Source organism: Muscardinus avellanarius (assembly GCF_963383645.1).
Source record: "Muscardinus avellanarius genome assembly, chromosome: 4".
Taxonomy (NCBI): Eukaryota; Metazoa; Chordata; class Mammalia; order Rodentia; family Gliridae; genus Muscardinus; species Muscardinus avellanarius.
This window is the reverse complement of record NC_137789.1, coordinates 33,218,201-33,243,422: the sequence shown is the minus strand read 5'-3', so window position 1 is coordinate 33,243,422 and position 25,222 is coordinate 33,218,201. Positions and strand designations below refer to the sequence as shown.

At 36.4% G+C, this 25,222-nt stretch overlaps 1 protein-coding gene across 1 annotated transcript in view; it reads right to left on the bottom strand.

The window, feature by feature from the left end:
- The window catches only part of ANGPT1 (angiopoietin 1), a gene marked incomplete at both ends in the record, with an annotated part of 246,280 nt that overhangs the window by 178,051 nt on the left and 43,007 nt on the right, over positions 1-25,222 (bottom strand). The gene's annotated exons all lie outside the window — the stretch shown is intronic.

The window sequence follows — 25,222 nt, the reverse complement described above, 5'->3', positions numbered from 1 at the left end:
TTTTTATTTTTAAACAGAGTTTCACCAAGTTTCCGAGGCGGGCCTCAAACCTGAGAGCTTCCTGTCTCAGCTTCCCACGTACTGGAGCTCTAAGCATGTCCCACCAGGCCTGGCTGATTTCTATTTATAAAGAGTTAACAATGTAGAAGGAGAAGGACTAAAACTAAAAAATACAGGAATTCTGACTGAAGATCCCTGACTCTCATGAGATAAATACATGGCCAAATGAAAAAAAAGAGCACATTGATTCAAAGAGATAAGAACACTCTTAAGGTGAAAGGAAGACTTGGGAGAGATGCGGTGAGCCTGGGGGTGGTGTCTGTGTTTAAGACACGGCAGCTGTCAATATGTTTGGTGCAGAGGAACACAGTGAGGAAAGGATGGGCAGATGGGTGGCTGCCCTATTGTAAAAGGCAGAGTCAAGAGAGGGAGGAATTTTGCTTAATTTATAATTAGGGGGTTTCCATTATATATTCCTACTAAGAGGAAATAGTCATAGAGCTGTAGCTCTGAGAGAATCTGTACCTCCGAGAGAGGTACAGATTTTTTTTTTCATTAAAAAAAAAAGCTACAAATTCATCTCTAGGAATCAAATCTGACCAGGCAAGATCTGAAGGACACATTACTCTCTCTATCTTCAACAATAAGCAAGAAGGGAAAACATGGGGTGACAGTGAATTTGATCAGTGTGACCTAAAGTCAAAGCACTTTAAACAGAGACTATTTAGCCTGGCATGGTGGCGCAAGCTTGTAATCCCCGCACTTGGGAGGCAGAGACAGAAGGATCGCGCAGGTTCGAAGCCAGTCGCGCTGGTTTAAGAGACCCTGTTTCCAAATAAAAAATATAAAATAGGTATGGGAGTGTAGCCTGGAGGTGGAAGGGCTTCCAGGAACCCCAGTGCCACCAAAAAACAAAAAAAAAAAACAAAAAAAAACAAACAAACAAAAAAACCAGACTATTTAAACAAAACAGTATCAGTATTTTTCAATCCTGTAATTCTCCAATGTGAAATGAGGGTCTCAGGAGACATAGTTATCCCTATGGTACTGCAGTAATGATAAATACATTAAGCAAGGCAGCTAGGATCATTTGGTCTCTGCAAATTGGCATTTCAATGTTTCTCTTCTGGAAACAACTGACTTCAGATCATTCGCTGGAAGTTAAAATTTCACAGCCTCCTCCAGAGACAGGACCACAATGATATACTTCCCTTATGTGAAATGAGTATTAAGCAGGTACCTATTTATTTTTTATATTAGAAGGAAGATTGAAACATGTTAAAGCCAAGAGCATAGGATAATATATGCACTAAGATAACTGAATCAAATAAAAAGAAAAATAATGATTTACTTTTTCCCCATAGAATCCTTTTCCACAATTTTATCACTTTCCATGATCATTTTATTTAGCTGAAGCTAATATAAGCTTTTTAAGTCAAAAGTATTTCAGCTGTTTTTCTTTACACAACATCAACAAAATCTGATGAAAGAACTTTAGAAAAACTGGGCACAAGTGTGTCTGTGTTCTTTTTGTTGAGATGATACCAAGTTACTTAATAATTATACGACATCCAATGAATTTGGTATTGGCCTGAAATAACCTGGCATTTTTTATGAGACGCTTATCTCATCTGGGTTAGCAATTCCCATTCTTGTCTACTGATTTGCAGAAAATCATAAGGATAAAGTGCACCATTTGTGTATATATATATATATATATATATATATATATATATATTGAAACTACTTAAAATATCCATAAGACAGATAGTGATATTTTTCAAACTCATGACTTTTGAAGGTATAAAGAAATAGTTCATATGTAAATGACAGGGGAGAAAAATGTGATAAAACATCTGGCTTTTGGAAAATGGGAACTTTGCATCCACTCTAGAAGCCAGCATTTCGCTCATAAACTTATAATCAAAGTCAGCTGAAGCCAGGAAAAGATAAAATATTGAACTCTGTCATCAACCATGAAGTGCTCTAGCCCTTCCTGCAGCCTTCCAAATTATAAGAAATTTGTTTCTATTCAGAAAAAGCTGAAAAACTGCCTGAAGATGGCAATTCTTCCAAAATAAAGATAAAAGCCGGGCATGGTGGCGCAAGCTTATGTGGGAGGTGGGGACAGGAGGATCGCGCAGGTTCGAAGCCAACCTCGCTGGCTTAAGAGACGCTGTTTTCAAATTTAAAAAATATATAAAATAGGTCTGGGAGTGTAGCCCGGAGGTAGAAGGGTTTCCAGGAACCCCAATACCACCAAAAATAAATAAATAAATAAATAAAATAAGCAAAATAAAGATAAAAGAATTCTGCCTCTGGAATTGATGTATTTCAATTCTTTGCACAAAAAGCATGTCCTTTACTTATGATATAGTAAGCTAAACAAATATCCTAAAGCAAAGAATTAATTTGTAAATTTATCAATAATATATTTCCTAAATCTAAATCAGTCATGACCTTCCCGTTTCATTCTCTCATGCACACATATGAAGAAAGACATGGAGGGATTCCAAAACAAAGAGAGGGAGATGATGGGGTCCAACATGTCCTGATCCCCATATTTTCATAGGGTTCAAAGTATGGTACCTTAGTATTTGAAGAAACTCCAGAAATAATATCTCTGAACTCCCGCTCTTCTTCTTCTTCTCTGAAGCAAGCCATAAAAGAATTATCTTAACTTCCTCTGATGTAGGTCATAAAACCTTCATTCCAGAGGTGATAGCCCTATACCCAGAGAAAAGGAATGTCCCTATTCCCAGAAGCATAGAGATGCCAAGAGGAATCTGAAAAATTGGATCTGTTTACTTCCCCCAGGTTGATACCACCAAATAATGCCCTTTTGCCCTCTGATCCCATTTCTCTAAGACTACCCACTCTTCATCAACCTAAGCATAAAATTATATACGTTTACCTGTTATTTTTGGATCTTCATTTCTAAAGGTTCATATCTCATCCTAATGTTTATTAAATAAACTCATATGCCTTTTTCCTATTAATCTAATAAATTCAGAAGAACCTTTCTCCATTAGAGAGATAAGGAAAGAACATGCAAACTGACCAAGCAAGACAAGCGTCAACCCAGCCAAAGCCTTAGAATTCTTCAAAACTTTTCTTGTTAAGTCAAAAAATCAGGCACTTAGCCGGGTGTGGTGGTGCATGCTTGTAATCCCAGCATTTGGGAGGCTGAGACAGGAGGATCCGGGTTCGTGGCCAACCTCAGCTACTTAGTGAGGCCCTCCGCAACTTAGTGAAATGCTATTTCAAAATAAAGAATAAAACGTAGGGCTAGGAGGTGGCTCAGAGGTAGAATGCCCCTGGGTTCCATCCCCAGTACTGAAAAAATAAAAAATCAGACACTTGAGTTAGACTGACTTCACAAGGTTTTATAGGGTAATGTGTTTTAGTTATAATTGCAGGTTGTATATCCCTTATTTGAAATGGTTAGGTCCAGAGTGCTTTGAATTTCAGATTTTTTTTATTCTGTAATATTTTCATATACATAGTGAGATATCTTGGAGATGAAACCCAAGACTCACAAGAAATTCACTTCTGTTTCACATGTTCCTCATACTCAACATCTGAAGGTATAACTTAATATTTTATTTTTAGTATGTCCTTATTTTCACGTCATCCTGTCACACAAGGTCAGATTGGAATTTTCCATTTGTGGCATCATGTCACTGCTCAAAATGTTTCAGATTTAAGAGAATTTCAGATTTCAGATTTTTGGATTATAGAGTCTCCGTCTGTCACCACATACTTTACTCCTATGCTATGCCAGTCACTATGCTAACCATTTTACATTTATGAATTAACTTAATCCCTACAATAACTTCCTGAGTTAATATGTGCCCATTTTAGAGAAGAAGAGAAATTTTAGGCTTAGAAAGAATCAGGGCTGTAGCAGGATTTCAATACAAGTTAACTCATATTCCAAAGGCCATTAAACACTAAGCTGTCACAGAATACACAGCATGATTGTTTTTGTGCATTGATAATTGCCCGTGGTTCCTAACAATTTATTTGACAGGTAATTAATTATTCACTTGACTTTGCTATCTTAAATCATTCACATTCATAATTATTTACAGGTGTAAAAAGAAGGACTTGCTAGAGACCTGCTAACATTCAAGATAATGCCGCTGATGAACAGCTGAAGAAAAACACCCGGCTTTACTCAGCCCCAGTCCAAATGTGAAACATATCTTTAGTCTTTATAGTTATGTACTGGGCATGACAAAGCCCATGAATAAATAAATAAATAAATAAATAAATAAATAAATAAATAAATAAAATGCTATAGTTTCATTCTGAGAAGGAATCAGTAGAATTTACTACTATGATTACACATATGCAAGTCAAACATTTCAGACTCATTGTTAATCATTGGTATCTTCTCTATTTACTCTACTTTTCTATTCATAAACCTGGTAAAGTAAGTTGTAAAAATTGTGTACATTCCTATTCAGGTAGGGAACAGCTTCAGGTTTCAGACCCTTTCATGCCTACACTTCTCTTTTTGTCAATCCTGGAGGAACTGAAGCTGACCAAAACTTTTGGTCACAATCTGTCATTTAGATCATCACTCATATATGGTCCATGGAGAATGAATCACAAGGTATTTGGTTTTGAAATCTCCTTTCATTACACAAAGACATACAAATGTCCAAAAAATTAAAAATCTAAGTTTTATAAGTCCTTATCGTTTTTAGCTCTAGAAAAATGCTTATTGATATAAAAACATATACATTTATATCAAGTTCTCATACTACCAACCATTAAAATAAACAATCTCATATGGAAATTTTACTTATTCATTAATACTACCAACTTTTATTAATGCTTTAATACATAATTTATTAATACATAAATTATGATTATGCAAAAGTGATCTTGAATGTTTAGTTCTGTCAACTCTCCCAAAATGAGTCTTCAATTTGGAATTTTTCTAATGGTCATAAATTTTGGTGATTCAATGTCAATGGTTCTTAAAGAAATAGAAATATAATATTCTACTTTATTTTGACAGAGTACAATTTTATCTATTACCAGATATCATTTTAAAAAATTTTTCTATTATGTATCAAGACTATTGGAAATGCATGGGAAGATAAACAGTATATCCATTATTTTTCTAATAGCTGCCAGTGTTTCTCATTGTGAGTGAAAAATTGTATTCTCTCTTCTCATCCAGTAACAATGGAAGCAGTATTAGTCACAGTTTGCATGGAGATCTGCCAATAAGAGAAAGTTAAGTAACATTTTTTCTACAAACCTAATAAAAATGTCCACTGGACTTTTGTAAGGATATAAAGTATGACTCAAGATACCAGCCAAAACCAAGTAAAATTGGAGGAAAAAAAAAGAAAAGGCAGTAAAGTCTCACTTTTTCTGTACCGTTCACAAGACTCCTAAAGGCATATGGAGGAATAAGAGAAAATCGACTTTGGTGTCTCTGTCAATTCTCGCCCAAACTACGAAAGAGAAAGAAAACCTCCTTCCCCATCACAAGCAGACAAAAGAGGAGTCTTGCTGGTAAGGTTAGCATCTGTCAATATCAGGCCTGGTACAAAAGCAGAGCCGCTCTTTGAATTGTTTGCTTAGTAAGATCTCCTGGTGGATGGAGTATATCTGCAGCTTGGGGTTTCACAAGGAACACAATACTGCATTATTTTAGATAAGAAGAAGGTTAGTTCCAACAAAGCAAATACATGGTAAGCTTCTCATTTTATTATAATTTGTTTGCAAATTATAATAAACAAAATACATTTGCTAAGTTTTGTCCATCAGCATAAGAATGCATGTACTTTGTCCAAGCCACCTGATTTTTCTCTGGGATGTTCTTATCTGTACTGGATGCCACTCACCGTTTCTGCTCCCCTCACGGATCCCTGCTATAGAATTTTAATGAGTTCCATGTTAAGCACCTATTAGAATTCAATCTTTCAGAGTCGTTCTATAGGGAGCCAAGCTTGTACAGCTTTAAGAGTTTACTGAGATCATCTACTGCAAGTGAAAATAATTTCTCCTAATGTTTAAGAAGAATCCCAAGAAACATGTTAAACTACATTTGGCCTGAGGATGCCTCTGCACTTGCATCCCCACATAAGGAACTGCAGCTTAACTTAGTACGTGAACTACTCAAAAGCCTAACTTAGCAATATACTCTTGTAACAAACAGTTGAGTCCTCATCAATTACAGTGGCTGAGTTTCAGTCAATCGCAGGTGGCCAGCTGATTCAAATAAGGCAAAACTCAGCTGTGACCAATTAAATTCTTCTGTACCTCAATTCTGCTTTCTGTCCATATGTTGTCTCACCCTGCTGTGGGCCAGGATTCTTGGAACCTGCTCTGGTTCTGAGGGATAAAGATTTGTGAATCGTTCTTTGATTAAATTATGTTCAATTTAACTCATCTAATTTTTTCTATTCACAAATGTAACCTGGGCCTACTAAAAACTCGTTCAGTTCCAGATGCTTGGCTTCCTACATTAATTATAAGAACTACTATAGTTTATTATACACTGTGTAGCATACAATCTGATATCTGGTTTAAACATATCAAATATGCAAACATATCAAATACCTGCAAATAAGGTATTACTTTCTAATGAAACCAGGGGACTGAAACCTTGAGCCTTTGCCCAAGGACATGCAGTTATCCTTCTAACCAGATCTCTCCATAAAACTCAGGCTCTCTCATTATACCTCATCGTGGTTGCCCTGTAATGTTCACAAAATAACTTTGGCTTTTTAAAAATAACTGTTACAGAAGAATAAGTATGTTTCTCAAATCTATAAAGCCTATTATGGCTAAATTCGGAACCCAACTGATTGTTTTCTTGGTCAGGTCTCAAATCTTGATTCAAGGCTCTATAGCATCTTCCTGTAGCTTCTTATAAAAGTTTGTAACATGATCACTTGGTCCAATTGACACCTTTTACTTAACCCATATCACTATATGAACTGCCCAAGTTGGTATTTAAATGTTACTTGGACAATAAAAATAGTATAGTTTCATTTAAATATATATATAAGAAAACTGAATATGTACAAGCAAGCTTACACTCAGTGTAAAAGACTTTATAATAAATATTTTTGAGAGGAAAGTTTATAGTACCCAGTAATTTCAGTTTGTATATATAGGAGAATTGAGCAATGTATTTCTTGTATGCGCTCCCATTTCTCCAAGGGAATTAATATTATTTTTACCAAAGGCTTTACAAAGATTAAAGTGCTGGTGTGTTGGAGCCTGCTCAAGCTTCTGGGAGGGAGCTGTATGTGCATATTTCTTCCATCTGTGTTCAGTAACATCCAATTGGTAACCTGAAATTGGCATTCTGCCCCCCACTCTGGAAATTGACAGATCGCAAATGAAGCTTGCTTTCTCCTGCCCTTATTCGGATCTAGTTATTAAACATTTATCAGCACAACACTGATGAAAGGAAATAACACATTATAACGGGTACTGAGGTATGCCCTCATATCTCCAGGTGCAGGGAGAGCTGTGTGTGATGGCTCACAGCTGTACCTCCTCTTTGAATTGCCCTTATCTGGAGGTGGTTGCCATGTTTAGTTTTATATCCCTTTTACTTTAGACAGCTTGGTGGATATGAAGTTACAAAGGCCTGGGCCCTCGAATGGCCATTCCAGCTCCACAGCTCCTAGTGGGATTAGCTTAGAGCTTAGTTACAGCTGCATCATGGTTGAACTTTTCCCTTTGCCCAGTTCTGCTTCTCTCATTCTCTCCCTTATAGATGCCATTCCTAAGAACAGACTCCCCATACTGTCAGCACAAATATCTCTCTCCCAGAGTTTGTTTTCCGGGGACGTAGACATACATGAAGCCTTACCCAGCATAAAACAACCACTAAATGTTAGGTGTAAGTCATATAGTAGTAATCATTCTTGAATTGTACCTTAGCTTCTAACCTAGTACTTAGAGGAAAATGTTTCAGGTAACTTTCCCTCTTTTTAAGTTGAAAGAAGATTCTGCTCTGGAAAACAATAACAATAAAATAATGACTTACTATGGTCTTGGTTAACTTTCCAAAATGCCAAATTTATTTATTTATGTTATGCTTTTATTGGTACATTGTAATTATACATCACACTGAAGTATAGAGTGATGGTAATATACCCGCACACACACTTGGTGCATTTCCCTCGGGGTCCCTGCCCCCTCCCTCCCCTTTCATGTACGTATCTTTGAGACTGGCACTGATAATTTCATATACATACAGAGCATCACTAAAACCGTTACCTTCTTTAAATCTCTATACCCCTTTTCCCTCTTCCAAACCCCCTCCATCACTCCAATGGAGTCTTTGCTTTTCCACCTGTTCTCTTTTGTTAAATTTAAATAAAGTATATTTGGTTTTAAGAGTCAGAAAAAGTCCCTTTAAGAGTCAGAAAAAATGGTTAACTCAAGTAATAAAAGAATTTCGGGAGTTCATCAAATGAAGATGAACTTGGGGATCCTTAAACACATCTGATTTCTAACTAAGAAATCACTGTGCTTCCAGAGTGTTTGTAAAATATAAATGCAACATTGAGAACATCGCAGTTCTGAGAAGAATGACTGTGAGGGTATTTCTTCAGTAATATGACTAGTTGATAAAAACCTTCTTGGTCAATTTCCAAAAGAAAAAAAAAATTGAGTGTGATGATCATGTTGTCCCCCTCCTGAGACTCCGCAGGACCTAAGCTCATATTTTTCCCCTCCTGAGGCTCCGCAGGACCTAAGCCTAGCTGAAAACTTCAGGGATTGTCACTCACAGCCATCCAGAAAAGCAAAGTGCCGTGTGCATTCTTAGTTATGCATGACTGGCATGATGACTAATTTTATTTGGAATAATAGAACCCTTTAAGGAACTTCTCAAAATTGAACCATAATATCAAATAGTGGTTATATGTTAAAATATCTTAAACACATTAAAATTACCATTTTTAAAGCTTTCTCTTTAAAGCTTCCTTTTCCTTTTCATGCTCTGAAAAAATCCCATTAAAGCCATATCATCTGGTTTCTGATTTCTGGCACAGAATTCAGGGCCAGCAATGTAGTGACTATAAGCTGCTATAGGCAGCATCTACCTTCATTTCCTCCCATTCATATCCTTACTTTCTTAATTTATTCAGACAACTCTGGGAAAGACATTATAGAGGAACTGAGGAAACTGAGAGAAATAATAAAAGTTATTTATCTTGCAAAGCCTTTCATTTTATGGGAGACACACAGACGTAAAGAAGTAAATCCAATTCAAAGTAGAGGCGACTTAGTGGGTATCTTCCCCTCATGCTTAACTTGCTTTTGTAGATAACATACTGCCCTTTCGCCTCCTTTATCCTCATTATCCTTCCCATGTACCTCTGTTGTGGGTACCAGTCACAAAAACTAAATCCCTAGACACATATTTGAGTTGCAACTACTAGAGGCCAAGCTTTCTTGCTTTTGGCACCTGGAAGGATGAGAATGAGAGACTACACACAGTTATTTTCCCACTTCTGGATAACAGAGCCATGAAAAAAGATATTAAAAATGGTCATCAAGCTTAATCCATGAGACCCCATGAGCTAATTCCCATGATGATCTGGAAAGCAATTTGTGTATCCTACCTACCCAACAAGCTAAAACTAGGTTTCTCCAATTTTCAACAGAAAGGGCCCACTAGTAGAGGACTGCAGTAGCTGCAGGGTTTGTGGGCCCTAGAGTGTATGGCATTGGAGGATCCTCATAAAATTAAAACAGAATTATGAATTCAAAACCAGATTAAATAGCATTATTTTTTTATTTTGGAAGATCAAGGAAAATACAAGTTACTAGACCCCTGATAGGGCACATCTTGGTAATTTACTAGACATGCACCTACAGAACTTCGTCACAAGGACTGAGTGGTACTCAATCACAAGTACTCAGTGGTAGAGTACTTGCCAGCATGTGCAAGGTCCTGCCTAGATTCAATCACCAGCACTACAAGGGGAAAAAGATCAGAATTGCCTTGCAGTTGCACATTGGCCTCTCTGCCCATATACACCTCTTTAAAATAACCGGCAACTATGGGACACAAAGAGGCCTGTGCAATCCAGAGACCAGGAAGCCAAGACTGCATGAGCTTCAATGCCCATCTGCCTTCAGCACATATCTCTAAAGGACTGTGACAAAATAGAGAAAGGACAACCCTGGTACCAGGAAGGCTTTTCAGAGGGGTAAGTACTCATGGGATGATTAACACCTTAAAACAGAGAAAGTGGGAAGGGATCCAAGACTATGTGAATTCTTTACACTGAGTTATGGCGCTGAGGAAGAATAGCATGGTCAGGAAAGTTTATCTTTTTTAAAGTAAAGACAAATGAGAAGAAAAGGTGATGGTGGAGTAGCAAGCTGGAGAAGCCTCTCAATACCATGCTAGAGTGGGCCTGCCAAGCCATTTCTCCTCCCCCGCTCAGTGCTCTTCCTCCTCCTGCTCACTCCTCTGCCCTTTGAGCTTGTAGGAGGGAGGAGACTTCAAAGCCCTGCTTCCAGGATTTTTATGTACAGCATATGCTTTCTATTCTTGGGATACTCCACCAAATCCCAATACTTTGTCCTTGTCCTTAAAATAAACACAACACTCAAAAAGGGAGAAGAATAAAAGAGCAAAACAATAACAAATGACAGGGGTTTTCTCTCTTTGCCAAGATCCTTAAGACATCAAGAAGCTTAACAAGAATAACAAACGCTACCCCTTTCAATATAAAATCCATGTCGCCAAGAGTTCACCAGCGGGTTACAGAAGGAGGGATAGAAAATGGAGAAAACTTTTTCAAATAGAAGAAAATGACGCCCCATGTAGTCAAATAGTATATATTAAAAACTAAAGTCAAGTAATCAAATCCAACTTATCACAGAATTTACACTTGGATTCTAATATTGAAAAGAATAACAAAATGATGTCATTTGCACAAAAATAGATAGAACTGGAGAACATCATGCTAAGTGGGATCAGCCAGACTCAGAAAATCAAGGACCACATGTTTTCTCTCATATAGAGAATCTAGAGAGAAAAAAGGGGGGGAAAGGAACCTCAGGAAAATGAGTGAGAAAAACAAAGTAGTGGAGGGCAATCAGAGGAGGAAATGGGGTGGAAAGGGGAGGTTCTGGGAGGGAAATGGATAATGTTATGTGCATATACAAATGTATATCTATGATTCATACTATTGTGATCTTACAATGCATCAATATAGTTTAAAAAAGAATTCTAACATAGAACTGTTTTTCGTGCACTCACTTTTCCTGATTCTGATTTTTTAAAAGATCACTTCCTCAAAGATACAATGAGTTTAGTGAATTCTGCTAATTATAGTCAGAATCAGCCTGCTTAATCAATAATAAAACTAAAATTAAAAAAGAAAGTTTGGTGCCTGGTTCTGAAAAGTAGGTTTGGGAATTGTCTAAAGTTCAGTGCTAATTTTTGTTTAGAAATTTCTACAGCAGGAGAATTCAGGATCCTGTCAGATTTCTGCATCATCCCACGTTAATCTGTAAGTAGCTAATGGTCACCTACCCAGTCAGGCTGTGATGCCAACTCCAGGTAGCCTGGGGAGCCAGCCCTAACCTCTGGGAAGAAGATGCCATGTTTGCCGGACCTCCTTCATTCTGCCCTCGACTGGCTCTCTTGATGCTCTTCCTCCTCCTTCCACTTGCAGGCACTGTCCTGAAGATGCTGTTGTCTCCTTGGAACAGGATAGGGCACATCTTCTCAAGTACACGATCAGTGCTCTCTGCTTTGATTCCTATTATTTCTATTCAACTTTCTCTCTACTCAAGTAAGATCTTCCAGAATAATTTTAATCAATAAAGAAAATCTCTCCGCTACCACAGTAGAGTTTGAAACTCTGTGTGAATGTTGTCTAATTTCATACTATCTTCCACTATGGTTCCAGGTGTGGAGAGATGGTAAGACCAAATTCCTGTGGGTAGATGTCAGTGTCTCTTCTCCCAACAGGAGCAAGAGAGTAAATAAGACTTATTACTTGTTCCCAGTGTCATTTCTGGGGAGGATGCATATCCCAACACAGTATGCTAAATTTCTGTAGGTAGTTCCTAGACTAAGCAGGCATTGTAGGACTTGGGGGCGGGGAACCAACACTTAGCTGAAGAGTCTACAACATGCTAAACAAGGTAAAATGTCCCCATGCTGAAGACTGTAGGATCCTATTTCGAAAACCACCCTGCAGGTGAATTTTCAGGGACCTGGCAAATTTTTAATTCCCATATTTCCTTTCCTATGTGACATTTCTCCACTTATCACCTACCAGGAAGCACCTGGGCTTGAGATTTAGAGAGCAGGAATATTTGGTTGCTAGCTGCAAGTAATGAAATATGGTATATGGGTTTCTATCCCAGAGATGACATTTGCCCTTTATGTCACCTATGACCTAATTTCCTGTATTGCAGTGTACATAAATTCAGTGCATACGGAATGTCTTCTCTGTGTCTAGTACATATTTGACACCTTTAGAGATGAGAAAACAAAGAGGATCCAAGGCTTACCATGTATATATTTATGTAACAACAGACTCTGCAAAGTGTAATAGCCTATCTTAAAAGAGCTAATTAACTGAAACAAACAGAATGGTGCTATTGCTGTGTATGTCTGAAAAAATGCAGATGTTCCCAAGATTCCATCTTCAGCACCTCTTCTTTGGTCACCCCATGCACTGCTTTTAAATGATAGCAGATATTTTTCTTTTTGTTGTTGTTGTTGTGGGGCTATTGCTAGTCATTTTATTCTGTTTTTCTGGCACTGAGATTGGACAAAAATGATCCCAGACACTGTCAATATTGGGTGTTTTTTAAAGCAGAGTCATACATTTTGAAAGTGACTGGTGATAGCCAGAGACCCAATTGCTAATTCACCTTCCTGGGAGCCTACTTGTTACTCAGGCCACTCAGTTCATTCTCTAACAAATTTGATAAAATTCTCAACCCATACAGAAACATTTTCAAAAGCATGCATCACATTATCAACATTATCAACATCATCATCATCACCATCATCACCACCACCACCACCATCATCATCATCACTATCATCATCATCACCACTGTCATCACCACCACCACCACCATCATCATCATCATCATCATTTGGTACAGAGGCACTTTAATATACTCCCAGCCCTTTTTATTTTCTTATTTTGAAACAGGATCTCAATAAGGTGCTGAGGCTGGTCATGAACCTATGCTCCTCCCTCCTCAACCTCCCAAGTACTGGAATTGCAGGTGTGTACCACCACAGCCAATTACTCATCGCATTATCAAGCATCTTCCCTCAAGCCCTCAGGTAAAACAAAGGGAAAGTGATTTGTTCATGCATCTTGAACACTTGTTCCCTTTAAATATACTAGAAAAAAGGCTCTGGTCTAAGAATTTTGTTATGAAGTCATATGGATATCATACCATTTTACATTTTCTGAAATCTATTTAAAAACAAGCAAGTACTTGGGAAGCTGAGAGAGAAGATTGCAGGTTTGAGGATAGCCTCAGCAAGTAATGAGACTCACTGACGTAATGAGACCCTGTTTTCAAATAAAAATAAAATAGGTATGGGGACATGACTCAGAGGTAGAATGTCCCTGGGTTCAATCCCTGGTACCACAAAAAAGAAAAAGCAAAAACCAGTGGGGGAATATATAACCAGATTAGCTATGGATAACTGGATATAAATCACTCTAATTAACAGGTGCTTACATGTGACGAGTCAAGTTGTGAGATGATATTGTGCCCCTGGCAGAGCTATGGGAGACATAGAGGAGGGGTCACTTAAAGCATGAAGGAGCATGGGGAGCCACATGTAAGATGAGACTGGATGGTTACTGCCTGTGACTTCCCAGGGAGGCTCTCTAATGGGCATCTCATCACTTAACAGTTGAGTTAACAAATTTGGACAAAAAGCAACTGAAAACTTCACCCCTAATTACCAAACCCTCTTGAAGTATAGGTTCCCAAAGGCTTTGCTAAGAGAACAGTGTCACTAATCAATAATGACACAGAGTGAGACACTCCTAAGGAGCCCTCTCTCTGAGAGATGTTTGTTAACCCAGCAGGAAGATTCTTCAGTGAAATGGGTCTTACTCAGGGTTAATTATTTGTCTTTTTTTCCCCCCTCAGAGCCAATAGGAGCTTGGAAAAAGTATGAAAGCCTATTGCTGGATTCCAGGAGGGCAAAAAGAATCAACTCTGTTGGATTCCCAGGAACTGGTGCATTTCTGGATCTCTTTTGTCTTGGCAAAGGAGAAATTCCTGGAATATAATCACTGTTATTATAGAATTAAAGAGTTTTCCGTAGACTGACATTATTTTTTAAATGCAGCTTTTACATTTTTTTGTTTTAAGACACTCTGACAATATGGATATTTAATATTATGAAGATAAAAGTAAAAGCAATAAAGAGATAACCAACACACACACACACACACATACACACACACACTTCAATAACTAAGTTGCATTTCATTTCAGAGAACAAAATCCACTTTTCATGTGAGTCATTTTTCATTTAAAGTAACGGACTAGGTAATAACATATATATGATAATTTCTTCATTAGGATCTAACTTCTGGAATATACTGAACAAATGTGGTGTCTTGTGTTTTTAAAATTAAAATTTTAAATTTCAGTATATAAAAAATTCTGAAAGTATTTTAATTTAACCTATGGTAATATTTGATATTTTGTGAATGTCACAAAAATCATGAAAATGATTCTGAACTTAAATTAAGATTAAAAATTTTATCAATGGAAAATTGACAGTCATTTTGGGGTCCTGCTAATTATTTAAAATACAGGAGAATGTTTGGCCATTTCTTTAACATTCTCAAGCTGAGTTAAGCACCCTTTATGCATTCTGTAGCAACTTGTCACATTTATTGTCCTTTGTGGAGTTTTTATGATTCCCAAAATAAATAACTGATACATAAGGAGATACACTGGATAAGGGATACATAACTGGTACACTGGAGAGTTGGAAGCATAGGTCTCATTTAGATGTCTGAGCCATTTCAAATTCAAAGAGCTTCAAATCTATCAGTGAATTTCAAATCTTATACTTGGTGTCCCATGATTCTTTTACAACAGACAAAATACCCAGTGACTACCAAGGGGGCAAGTGGGTCACATAGGTAAGCTCTTCTTAGAAAACTGCATCCACACTATAAAAGAGTTCCATGGTTTTCAAAATCCTATGAAGAGAATAGTCAGTTGAAGAAACACTACTTAATTAGGAAAAGGCTAAAAACAAAAGGATTGCCCCAATTACCTTCCATGCAGGTGAAATGCGCGCGCACACACACACACACACACACACACTCACACACACACAATGAAAATCATCTTACTTATCTGGAAAATTAATAAATTAAAAATAACATTCAATTCTTTTCAGCTATATCTATGATTTGATTTTTAAAGGGACAGAACCAGGATATTAACTTCCATCAGAAGCCAAACATCTAGGTCCAATTCTACAAACATTTTATAACTGTTCATGCTTGTTGTTATCCCTAAGAGAAGGTTTAAGAGTCTCAATCGATACCTCTAAGAAAAAAAAAAAAGACACAAACAAAATTACAAAATACACTGGTATGCACTAAAGAGTTGGAAGTATATGTCTCATTGAGATGTCTGAGCCATTTCAAGTTCAATGAGCTTCAAAAGGATTTCATACACAGCCTCATCCCTTTACAAATTTATATATTTTTATTAAGCATACCCCAATGCTGTATATGTAGCAGGAACTTAAAATGAATGATGGTATAGTCCTCATCCTTACACATATGAAATTTAAATTTTTAAAAAGCATCATATTAAGTAAGTACAAATTGAAAAAGAGGTAATTCTGATGGATGAGGAGGGTGAATATTGGAGAAGGGATCATAGAAGCACTTGAGCTATTGACCAAATAAAATGATAATATCTAAGTGAGGAGAAAGAGAGATAGCATTCCACAGGGAGGGAAGAGTATTAGCAAAGATATGGATGTGTCATGTGCTTGGCATGGTCTGAGAACCGGGGGAGGCACAGCATGTCTAATAGTCCGGGTGGGAATGTGGAAATGGCTAGCAATGAGACAGGAAAAAAGTTGGACTGAATGCATGCTAGGGATTTTCACACCATTACATGGGCAATTTGAAATCCTGGAAGGTTTTAAGCAAAGGATTTGAAATGCCTCCTCTTGGGATTGGGAGATAAGAGTGCCAGGGTACAGCCAGAGTGACAGATTGATGAAATCATTTACTGGCCCACTCAGAAGTCCAGGGGAAGATATTAAGGACCTGAATTCAGGAGAGAAGACAAATGATGACAGAGACTTTTCTCAAAGAAAGTTAGCTTCTGCTAAGACAAACTTTTAAAGAAATAGTTTAAAAACTCAAATTGCAACCTAAGTCAAAAGATATAGGCTAACCATGACCTGGTCCTGATTAGCTAGCCATGATTTGTAATTATTGGATTAATAGAAAAGACTAAAGTCCTGTCTTTTATTTTATTTGTAATGATGTTTGTTTGCAAATGCTTGTCCACTAGATTTAGAAAATAAATTGTTATTTTTACTACTTTTCATATTTTTTCTTTGTTTTCTTTTTTATTTTTTATTGGTGCATTGTATTCATACATCATAATGGGGTAAAAATCTTGTGTAGACATATATGCACACATTACCCAGTTAGCCCCTACCTGATCCCCACCCCATTCCCTCCTCCTGCCTCCTTCCCATGCTTGGCTTAGTGGTTGACTTCGATTTGTTTAAGCACACTGTGTGCTTTAGAGAGTTTCCTTATTAATTTATTTTGGTACTGGGGATTGAAATAAGTTTAAGTCCACCTCCAAACTATATATCTACAGCCCATTTTATTTTTATTTGATTAATTAATTTATGTATTTATTTATTTATTGTGGGTTTTGGGGTGGAACCCAGTTGGGCATTCTACCTCCAAGCTACACCCCTGCCCTATTTTTTATTCTTTATTTTGAAACAGAGTCTCACTAAATTACGGAGGGCCTCATTAAGTAGCTGAGGCTGTCCGCAAACTGTGATCCTCTGGTCTCAGCCTCCCCCGAATGCTGGGATTACAAGCATGCTCCACCACGCCTGGCTTTATTATTTTTATTTTGAAACAGGGTCTTGATAAGTTGCTGAGGATTGTCTCAAGCCTGTGGTCCTCTAATCTCAGACTCTCAAGTACTGGGTTACAAGCATAGGCCACCACAGCTGATCAGAAAATAGATCATTTGAAAACGCGATGTTCTCTGGAAGTGGTAAACATCTTTGATGAATCATATTTGAATTCTCAGTTCTTTACCAAGTCTATTTAGAAATGGTTAAGGACTCTTTTAACTACTGTGTAATTCATTCAGGACTCACTTTTATTTACTGGCATGTGAATGATTTATATCTGTTTATCTTTCAGTGATTCCGTATCTAAAATGGGGAATAGCAGAGGTGGGTTTTTAAATAACATGATTATAGTGTTTAGAGTTGGGGTTGGCAATGAAAAATGGCTGCAAATTGGGCACAAGGGACAATTTTTTGAGTAAAGAAAATGTTCTGAAATTAGATTAGGGTGCAAGTTGTACTATTCTGTCACTTTTCTATAAAAGTCTTGACTTGTCCATTTAAAATAGGTGGATTTTACAATACACAAATCATACCACAATAAATCTGTCAACAAATCTTACTGATATTCATGTATTAAGAGTTTTACATCTGCTAACCATGTTGGTAAAATTGAGGTCACTTACCTAATAACAAGCTATACAGAAATGACTAGGGACAGGTACACTTAAGACCAGTGTTTCTCAAAACTTAATGTGTTTAGGAGCAACCTGAGGATAGCAAATGCAGGTTCTAACTCAATAGGTCTGGAGCTTGGCCCGTCATTCTTTCATTTACACAAACTTCCAGATGCTGGCTGAGAAATTACAATTAAATGGGGGAAGTTTTAAGCCCTGATATTATAAAAAGAAAACAAGAAGTTTCTTGCTCGCATAGAGCAGACCTAAGAATGAAGGCAGGTAATAAGCATGTAAACAAAAGCTCAAGATATTTTCTCATATGTATTAAGCAGCTTTCGAAACAACCCTATGACTCAACATTCATTCAAAATCTTTCTTTATTCTTCTTTTCTCTCACTGTCTACCATGTTCCAGGCATCTTGACAGGTGCTGGAGATATAATTGTGAACAAACCATGATTTGGGAATTCACAATCCTATGAGGTATGTAATGCAATTCCTCTCTGTTTTACAGACGCAGAGGATGAGAAATCAGAAAGATAAGCACCTTCTCCACAGCGACATGGTTTCAGGTCTAGGAATCAAACTCAGGATTTCATCTTCATACTACCCTAGTCAATACTCTCTTCAATTTTCTTGTCAGACATAAGAAGTGAGAAATTTAGAATATTGTAATTTATGATAAATAGTATTACACTTATCGCCACAGAATACCATGTTCTTTGGGGCCATGCTGTGTTTTGCGAGATGCTCTGAGAATTTGTTAGCTTAGTGCTCTTCTCTTTCTGGGGGTCATATTAGTAAAGCACTCTTGGGTTTATATGGGAGGTTGTTATTGAGGTCTGTGTTTCTTTCTTTCTTTGCTACTGATTTCAGCAAGCTTCTGAGGATCTACTTATACTTTCCTCTCCTGAAAATTTAAAGTTCATTTTCATTTACTGTCTGCAGATAAAATTCTCATGCTACTTACTTCCCTTTTTTCATCTCACTAATGATGTTGTTGAACAAAATAAAAGCCAACACTGACCAATGAAGACGGCCTCTCATATTCTGCTCATTTTATGTCAATAGTCCATTTCCCCAACAGAAAGTCTTAGGGTAAAATGCTCATACTGGGACAAGAACAAACCACTGAAGTTTACGTAAGAATATAAATATCTAGATACATGTGGCATACAGATACTTGAAAAATCAACATGTTTGCATAAATGTGAACAACAAAAGAAAACATAATGGGGAAATTATATGCAGATATATATAAACAATTAGTAAGAGATAGCATTTATCTCCTATATGTAGTAATCACTTAATTTTATTACTGGTCTCTTTAAACTTAAAAATCTTTTTCCTATGCACCTAAACTTCTCATCACCACTGCTACATCCTGCTACAACAGGAACTCAGGACCCTTAAGGAAAAATAACACTCCTAGGACTTTCTCCAAAGATCCTATATTGTTCTATTATTATATATTGCTACCATACATTGCTTCGATGGTTTTGTTTGTCATTATAAATGATATTTTAAGAAAAATATGTTACCCTTCTTACTTTGGATATAAAATGTCTAGCATTCTCCCAATGAGTACTTTATTTGAAGACTGTGGAGAAGCATATGCCTTCTCAAGGAACAGGGTACTCTGTAAGAACCAGTACATTTCTGACTAAAATTCATAGGGCTAACTTGTCTTAGAGAGAATTATCACTGGCTACTTTCACATAATCTTTGTGAAATAAATTCCAGTGTTGGTAAAGCTGGGGGAGAAAGGAGAAGGAAAATATGGGCTCAAGTATGTGAATAGACTATAGTATTTGAACAGCTTTGGTTTCAGGACAATTATATTAAGTACACAAATCTGGTTTTAATGGCCATGCTTAGAAGAGGGACAGAGTGCTAAATGTGTAAGTAATTATGAACTTGGCACAGTAGCTCTGTTTATTTTAAGCTCTTTTTCTGCTTTTGTTGAGGATGTTTACTTAACTAGACTCTATTAAACATGCTAAAAACATTATTGCAGATTTGGTCTTTGCGAGCACTTTTAACTGACAAGCTACAGAAGTGGTAAATCAGCAGGGATCACATATGATGGCAGAGAGGCCAGAGCAGATACCAAGAGACAGGAAGCTCTCTTCTTGTCTTGAGTTAAAACATTTCAGTCCCGTTAAGTGTTTTTGAAAAGCCAGGGCCTGACAGCGGGAAGGCTGTGCCAGGACCAGGTAGGGGGCTGGTGGGCGGTTCCCATTTGGATGCTGTGACCTGCCTACAGGAGGACAGAATGCAGCCTGGAGTCTACACCTAACCAGTTACTCTAAGAGCTTGTTAGATACAAAACACCTTAACTCTCTGTGGTGCTACCCAAGCCCAGAAAGAAAGAAATCTCTTAAATTTACTTCACAATGCCAGAATTTTAGTTCCTCTCTTCCTCTTCCTCCTCTTCCTTGGTCATTTTCAACTATTGTGTTGTCTCCATCTTTATTCATCTTTGGGGTAATAGGGACATATTTTTATTTTAAATAACCTCAGTGGTATTTTCTAATAATAAATAATATTGATCAGCCATATACAGAATTATTTAAATATATTTCAATATCTGTTAAAAACATTTTGAACATTTCTATTTTGAATTTCTTAAACATCATGGTCTCACAAAGTAAGTTCCTAATAGAGAGGCAGTAATTTTATTCTAAAAGAGGAAGCTTAAAAAGTTTTACTACACACTGAAACTGTTTGTTAAAGTTATTCTGGAAGGCAATGAATTGGCAGGCAGAAAAAAAGCTACATATTTATCTTTACTATTTACATAAATCTAAAACAAATAGATATTTTAGTAGTTATCACAGAAATTATCTGATATGTTCTTTTGAAGTATTCTGACAAAAACCATCTCAGACACAAATTCATTTTATCTGGCATGTGGTCTTGAAGAGAAAAACAAATATTAGTCTTATTTAGTTGGAAAACAAGCATTCCAAAATACTTCTACCAAGGCTTATAGAAGGGAAGAACTAGTAAATAATATAATTAACATAATATAATGTTATATGCACATGCTTTTTTTAAAAAAAGTAGCACAAATTAATTAGCAAAATATACATTTTAATGAATTAAATTTTTGAGGTTCATACAACATATTATTTTATAAATGTGTTCATATATAGAGTCTCTCATATACTCTAATATACTATGGAATATTACTTATGATATTATTATATAAATAATAACCTTTTATATCAGTAATCATGAGATCATTTATTTATGAGAAAAAAGGAAGTTTAGAAATGTATTAGTCACTTGGACTATTTAGAAAGTTGCTAAATTGTTTTGATACCAGGCTTAATCTAGAATGCCATTAATTTAGAAATTGTTGAATAAATATTCTAGTACAAGCCAGTGGATCTATGAACTGGGGCTTCAGGATCAGACCTAGAGATGAGCGACTTGACCTCTTCTGACCTTGTCCTCATCTGAAAAATGGAGATAATAACTTCATTGTATGAAGTTTTTAAGAAGGCTTCAAGGAGATAATGTATGTCATGGCTTAAACTCATTGCCTAACTATAATAAAAAAATCTGTAAAATAAAAGAATAAGAAGAAAATTACCTGCTTCCAATGTTGAACCAATTTCTGATCTAATATGAGAGACAGAACTTATATTTGTTTCATATTTGCATGTACAAAAGTACCATCCTGAAGGCACATACCAGCTGCTAAATGAAGCTCAAGAAACTCAAGAAATGAGTTTGTCTTTCTGCTCAGAAAAACATTTGAAGAAAAAGATTCTATGCTTCTTCATGGTATCCATGAGAAAGAGAAAGAAGGAAAGAAGGAAAGAAAGAAGAAAGAAAGAAAGAAAGAAAGAAAGAAAGAAAGAAAGAAAGAAAGAAAGAAAGAAAGAGAAAGAAAGACGGGCTCACAAAGGAACCCTCAAGAGAGTTTGCATGTACAGGAATTAGACCAGGCTAAAACTGTCAAAACCCAGACTCAAAGGAACAAAAACACACTAATCAGAAATCAGAAGAATTGGTATGAACCTACAAAAGTTAGGAGGTGAGGTCCAGGGTTTCCTATCCTAGGAAACCAGGATACAGGGGTGGGAGAATGGATGGGCTGAGGAGAAATCATTAATCCCTTTTATTTTTCCCTATGTTTAGATTTGGGTGATGGCAGAACATCTAAGTAAAGATGTTCCATAAACAGAAAGAAATCTGTGACTGGAGAGAATATAAAAGGTCAAGGCGAAAGAGGAAGATCTGGAGATTGTCTGCACAGAGGTGGGTGGTAAATAAAACTAGGAACTCAAGCATCTTGACTTGCTCGGAGGACACAACCTGAAAACCACAGAAGTTTATTAAAAAGCACTATTTTAATTATATTTCTTTTTAAAGTACTTTCTGAAATCTCTCTGGGGGCTAATATGATACCTAATTGTATACCCCTTAGTTAGAGCTAGAGGAAACTTGAAAGATCTGTGATTGAATTGCTTCAGTTTATAGACAGAAAGAAGCTCAGGACATTGAACTGAAATCTCAAGGTCATTGAGTAAAAAAGTTTCCATTTCCTCATTCATTCAGTAAATACAAATAGATATAAATGAATGCAAATAGGAAACAATTTAAAATTCTATATTGAAATGCATTTCTATTTACAAATCAATTCTTCTGTGACTGTAATTTAAGATCATTCTTGCATTAAATTAAAATATGCATCTTTTAAGTGTTTGATCCAAAGCCACATGTAATGCCATAATTGGAAAGCCAAAGCTTTCGTACCAATAGTATATCCTCTTAAAAATACTAGGCTGATGGCGTCTACACAAATTTCCACTTAGAAACCTTGCCTCACTATAAGAGAAAGTTGGAATAACCCACAGGTAATACAGGATTATTCTCTATATTTAATTTAAAATCATGTGAGATTCCTGGTTTTATTTAGGTTGAAATGTATTTATATTGTGAACATTATTTTTTTTAAGTAATCAAGTATTGGGATGGTTTGTTGGGCAGCAGTAGGTAACTTTCAAAAGACAGTCTCCATTAATTTAGCTCATTGTTCATATTCTTCAGTAAAGTACTATAATTATTCAGTAGCCCTTAGGCATAAGTTCTTTAGATTCTGGGTATTTAGGGTTTTTGTTGTTCTTGATAAGTCCATAGAATTTTTTAATTGCATTTTCTTTTTTTCTTTTTATTGATGTACTGTAGTGATACATTTTAATGGACATTCTTTTTTTTTTCTTTCTTTTTTTTTTGCAGGTCTGGTAGTGGAACCCAGGGGCATTTGACCTCCAACCTACACCCCTGCCTATTTTTTATTCTTTATTTTGAAACAGGGTCTCACCAAGTTACGGAAGGCCTCACTAAGTAGCTGAGGCTGTCCGCGAACCACAATCCTCCTGTCTCAGCCTCTCAAATGCTGGGGTTATAAGGGTGCACCAACACGCCCGGCTTAATGGACATTCTTAACTAGAGAAAAGATAAAGAATTTCCAAATCACCTTTTTATACACTTGCATGAAGCCAAAAAGAATGGGGATAAATGTAGTAGGAACCCAGCATGGCAATAATATATGCTGTTAGCTTTGAATTGTTTATTTGAAAGCCACTGGGTCACTCTTTTAATATTTATTCTGATTGCACAATTTATTCAACTGACAGTAGCCAGAATAAAGAAAGGGTAAATTTATTAAGCTATGAGTTTTATATTAGATTGTTCTTTAGTAACAGACTATCAAGTGATGACAAAGCCTATCACTGAATAAGTCCAATGACAAAAATCTGACTTCCTTCCAAAAAAGTTCAGTCTATCTTTAGTCATCTCTCTTGGAAAGTTCTTTCATATCACAATGCTTCTCTGAAACTTCCACATACATTTTTTTTATTCTACCCTTAGGGATCATCCAAAGCCATCATAATCACTCCTTTGGCTTCATAATCCTTTCAATATTTCAAGAAAGCTACCAGGCTCCCTCTGAGTTTTCCTGTTTCTCGACATTCTTCACATGAATTGTCCTAAGCCTCTTTCTCTATTGGTTTTTTTCTCCACATTGAGGACTTTCTTTAATGTGGTACAGCACAGGAGAGTAGAGAGAAATTTATCCCAGGGGTTGGATAGATCTTTATTGGAATCTTTTCCTCATCACTAACAGGCCATTTGACCTTATAAAATTTATTTAACCTTCCTAAACCTTTGTATTCTTATTTATTAATTTTTGATACTGGAGATTGAACCCAGAGGCATTCTACCTCCAAGCTACATCCCCAGTCCTTTATATTTTATATTTACTAAGTTGCTCAGGCTAGCCTTGAGCATATTATATTCCTGTATCAGCCTCCCAAATACTGGGATTACAGGTGTGTGTCACCATGTCCAATCTGGGCCTTGGTATATTTATCTGTCAAATTGGAAATAAGAATAATAATCTCAGTCTGTTGTGTTGAGTAAAAATATCCTACAGTTCTAGCACCTGGTCTAGTTCTCACCAATCTACATGCCTAACATGAATCAAATTTTTGTAGAGAAAAAGAAAATTCAAATTACCTCTCAGGTCTAGATACTATATATTAGCTGGGAATCAAAGAGAACCAAAAATTTATTTAAATATTCCCATGTTTTATAAATACTCACATGAATCTCCCCCAAAAGGGATCAGGAGTATAATTTCCAGTGGCATTCATATTCCTGGTAGCATCTATACAATGTCTTCATGTCAGAGACAAGAATATTATTCTTCTAATGTAGAATGCCCAGCTCAGTCTTTCTCAAGATTCATTCATTATTAAGCACATTTCAACCACTTATCTCTATAATTAATCATTTATTTTCCGTGTTCCCATTTTCTACTTAACATACTTCTATTAGAGTATGTATAGAACGTAAAGGAATTTCTTGATGGTCTTCCTCTTTTTTACTTTTATATACTTGTATTGGGGCATTGTAGTGTCACATTATAATGTAGTTCTAAGCTTTCTAAGGGTAGGGAAAATATCCTCATTATCCCAAAGATCTGGAATGGTACTTGCATTAACATAATTTCTCTTTTCCGATAATCTCTGGTTTCATTATTAAGGCAAAAATAAACAAAATGGAAAGATTGTGACTGGAATCTAGGAGGCATGGGTTCTAGTCCTGGCTCTAGCTCTCAGTTATTAAACAGTGTCTTTGGGAAGGTTAACTTCTAAGGACACCTAAAATAAAAGAATTGAGCAGAATCATTTTTAACCTCTTCTTGGATTTAAAATTCTAACTCTTGTGCCTCAAGCACTTGTAATGTGCATAATAATCTGGTGAAAATAACGAGGAGAGGTGTTTGAAAGTATACCATTATAACCCAGAAGATGCAGTGAGCCTGGGCTATCAGTATTGTTGAACACCAAGTTGCAAGGTAGATGAGCCCAGAATGAGTTCTGGTTAAAGGCTTCTATCAGACTTTTAGTACAGAGTCAGACTAT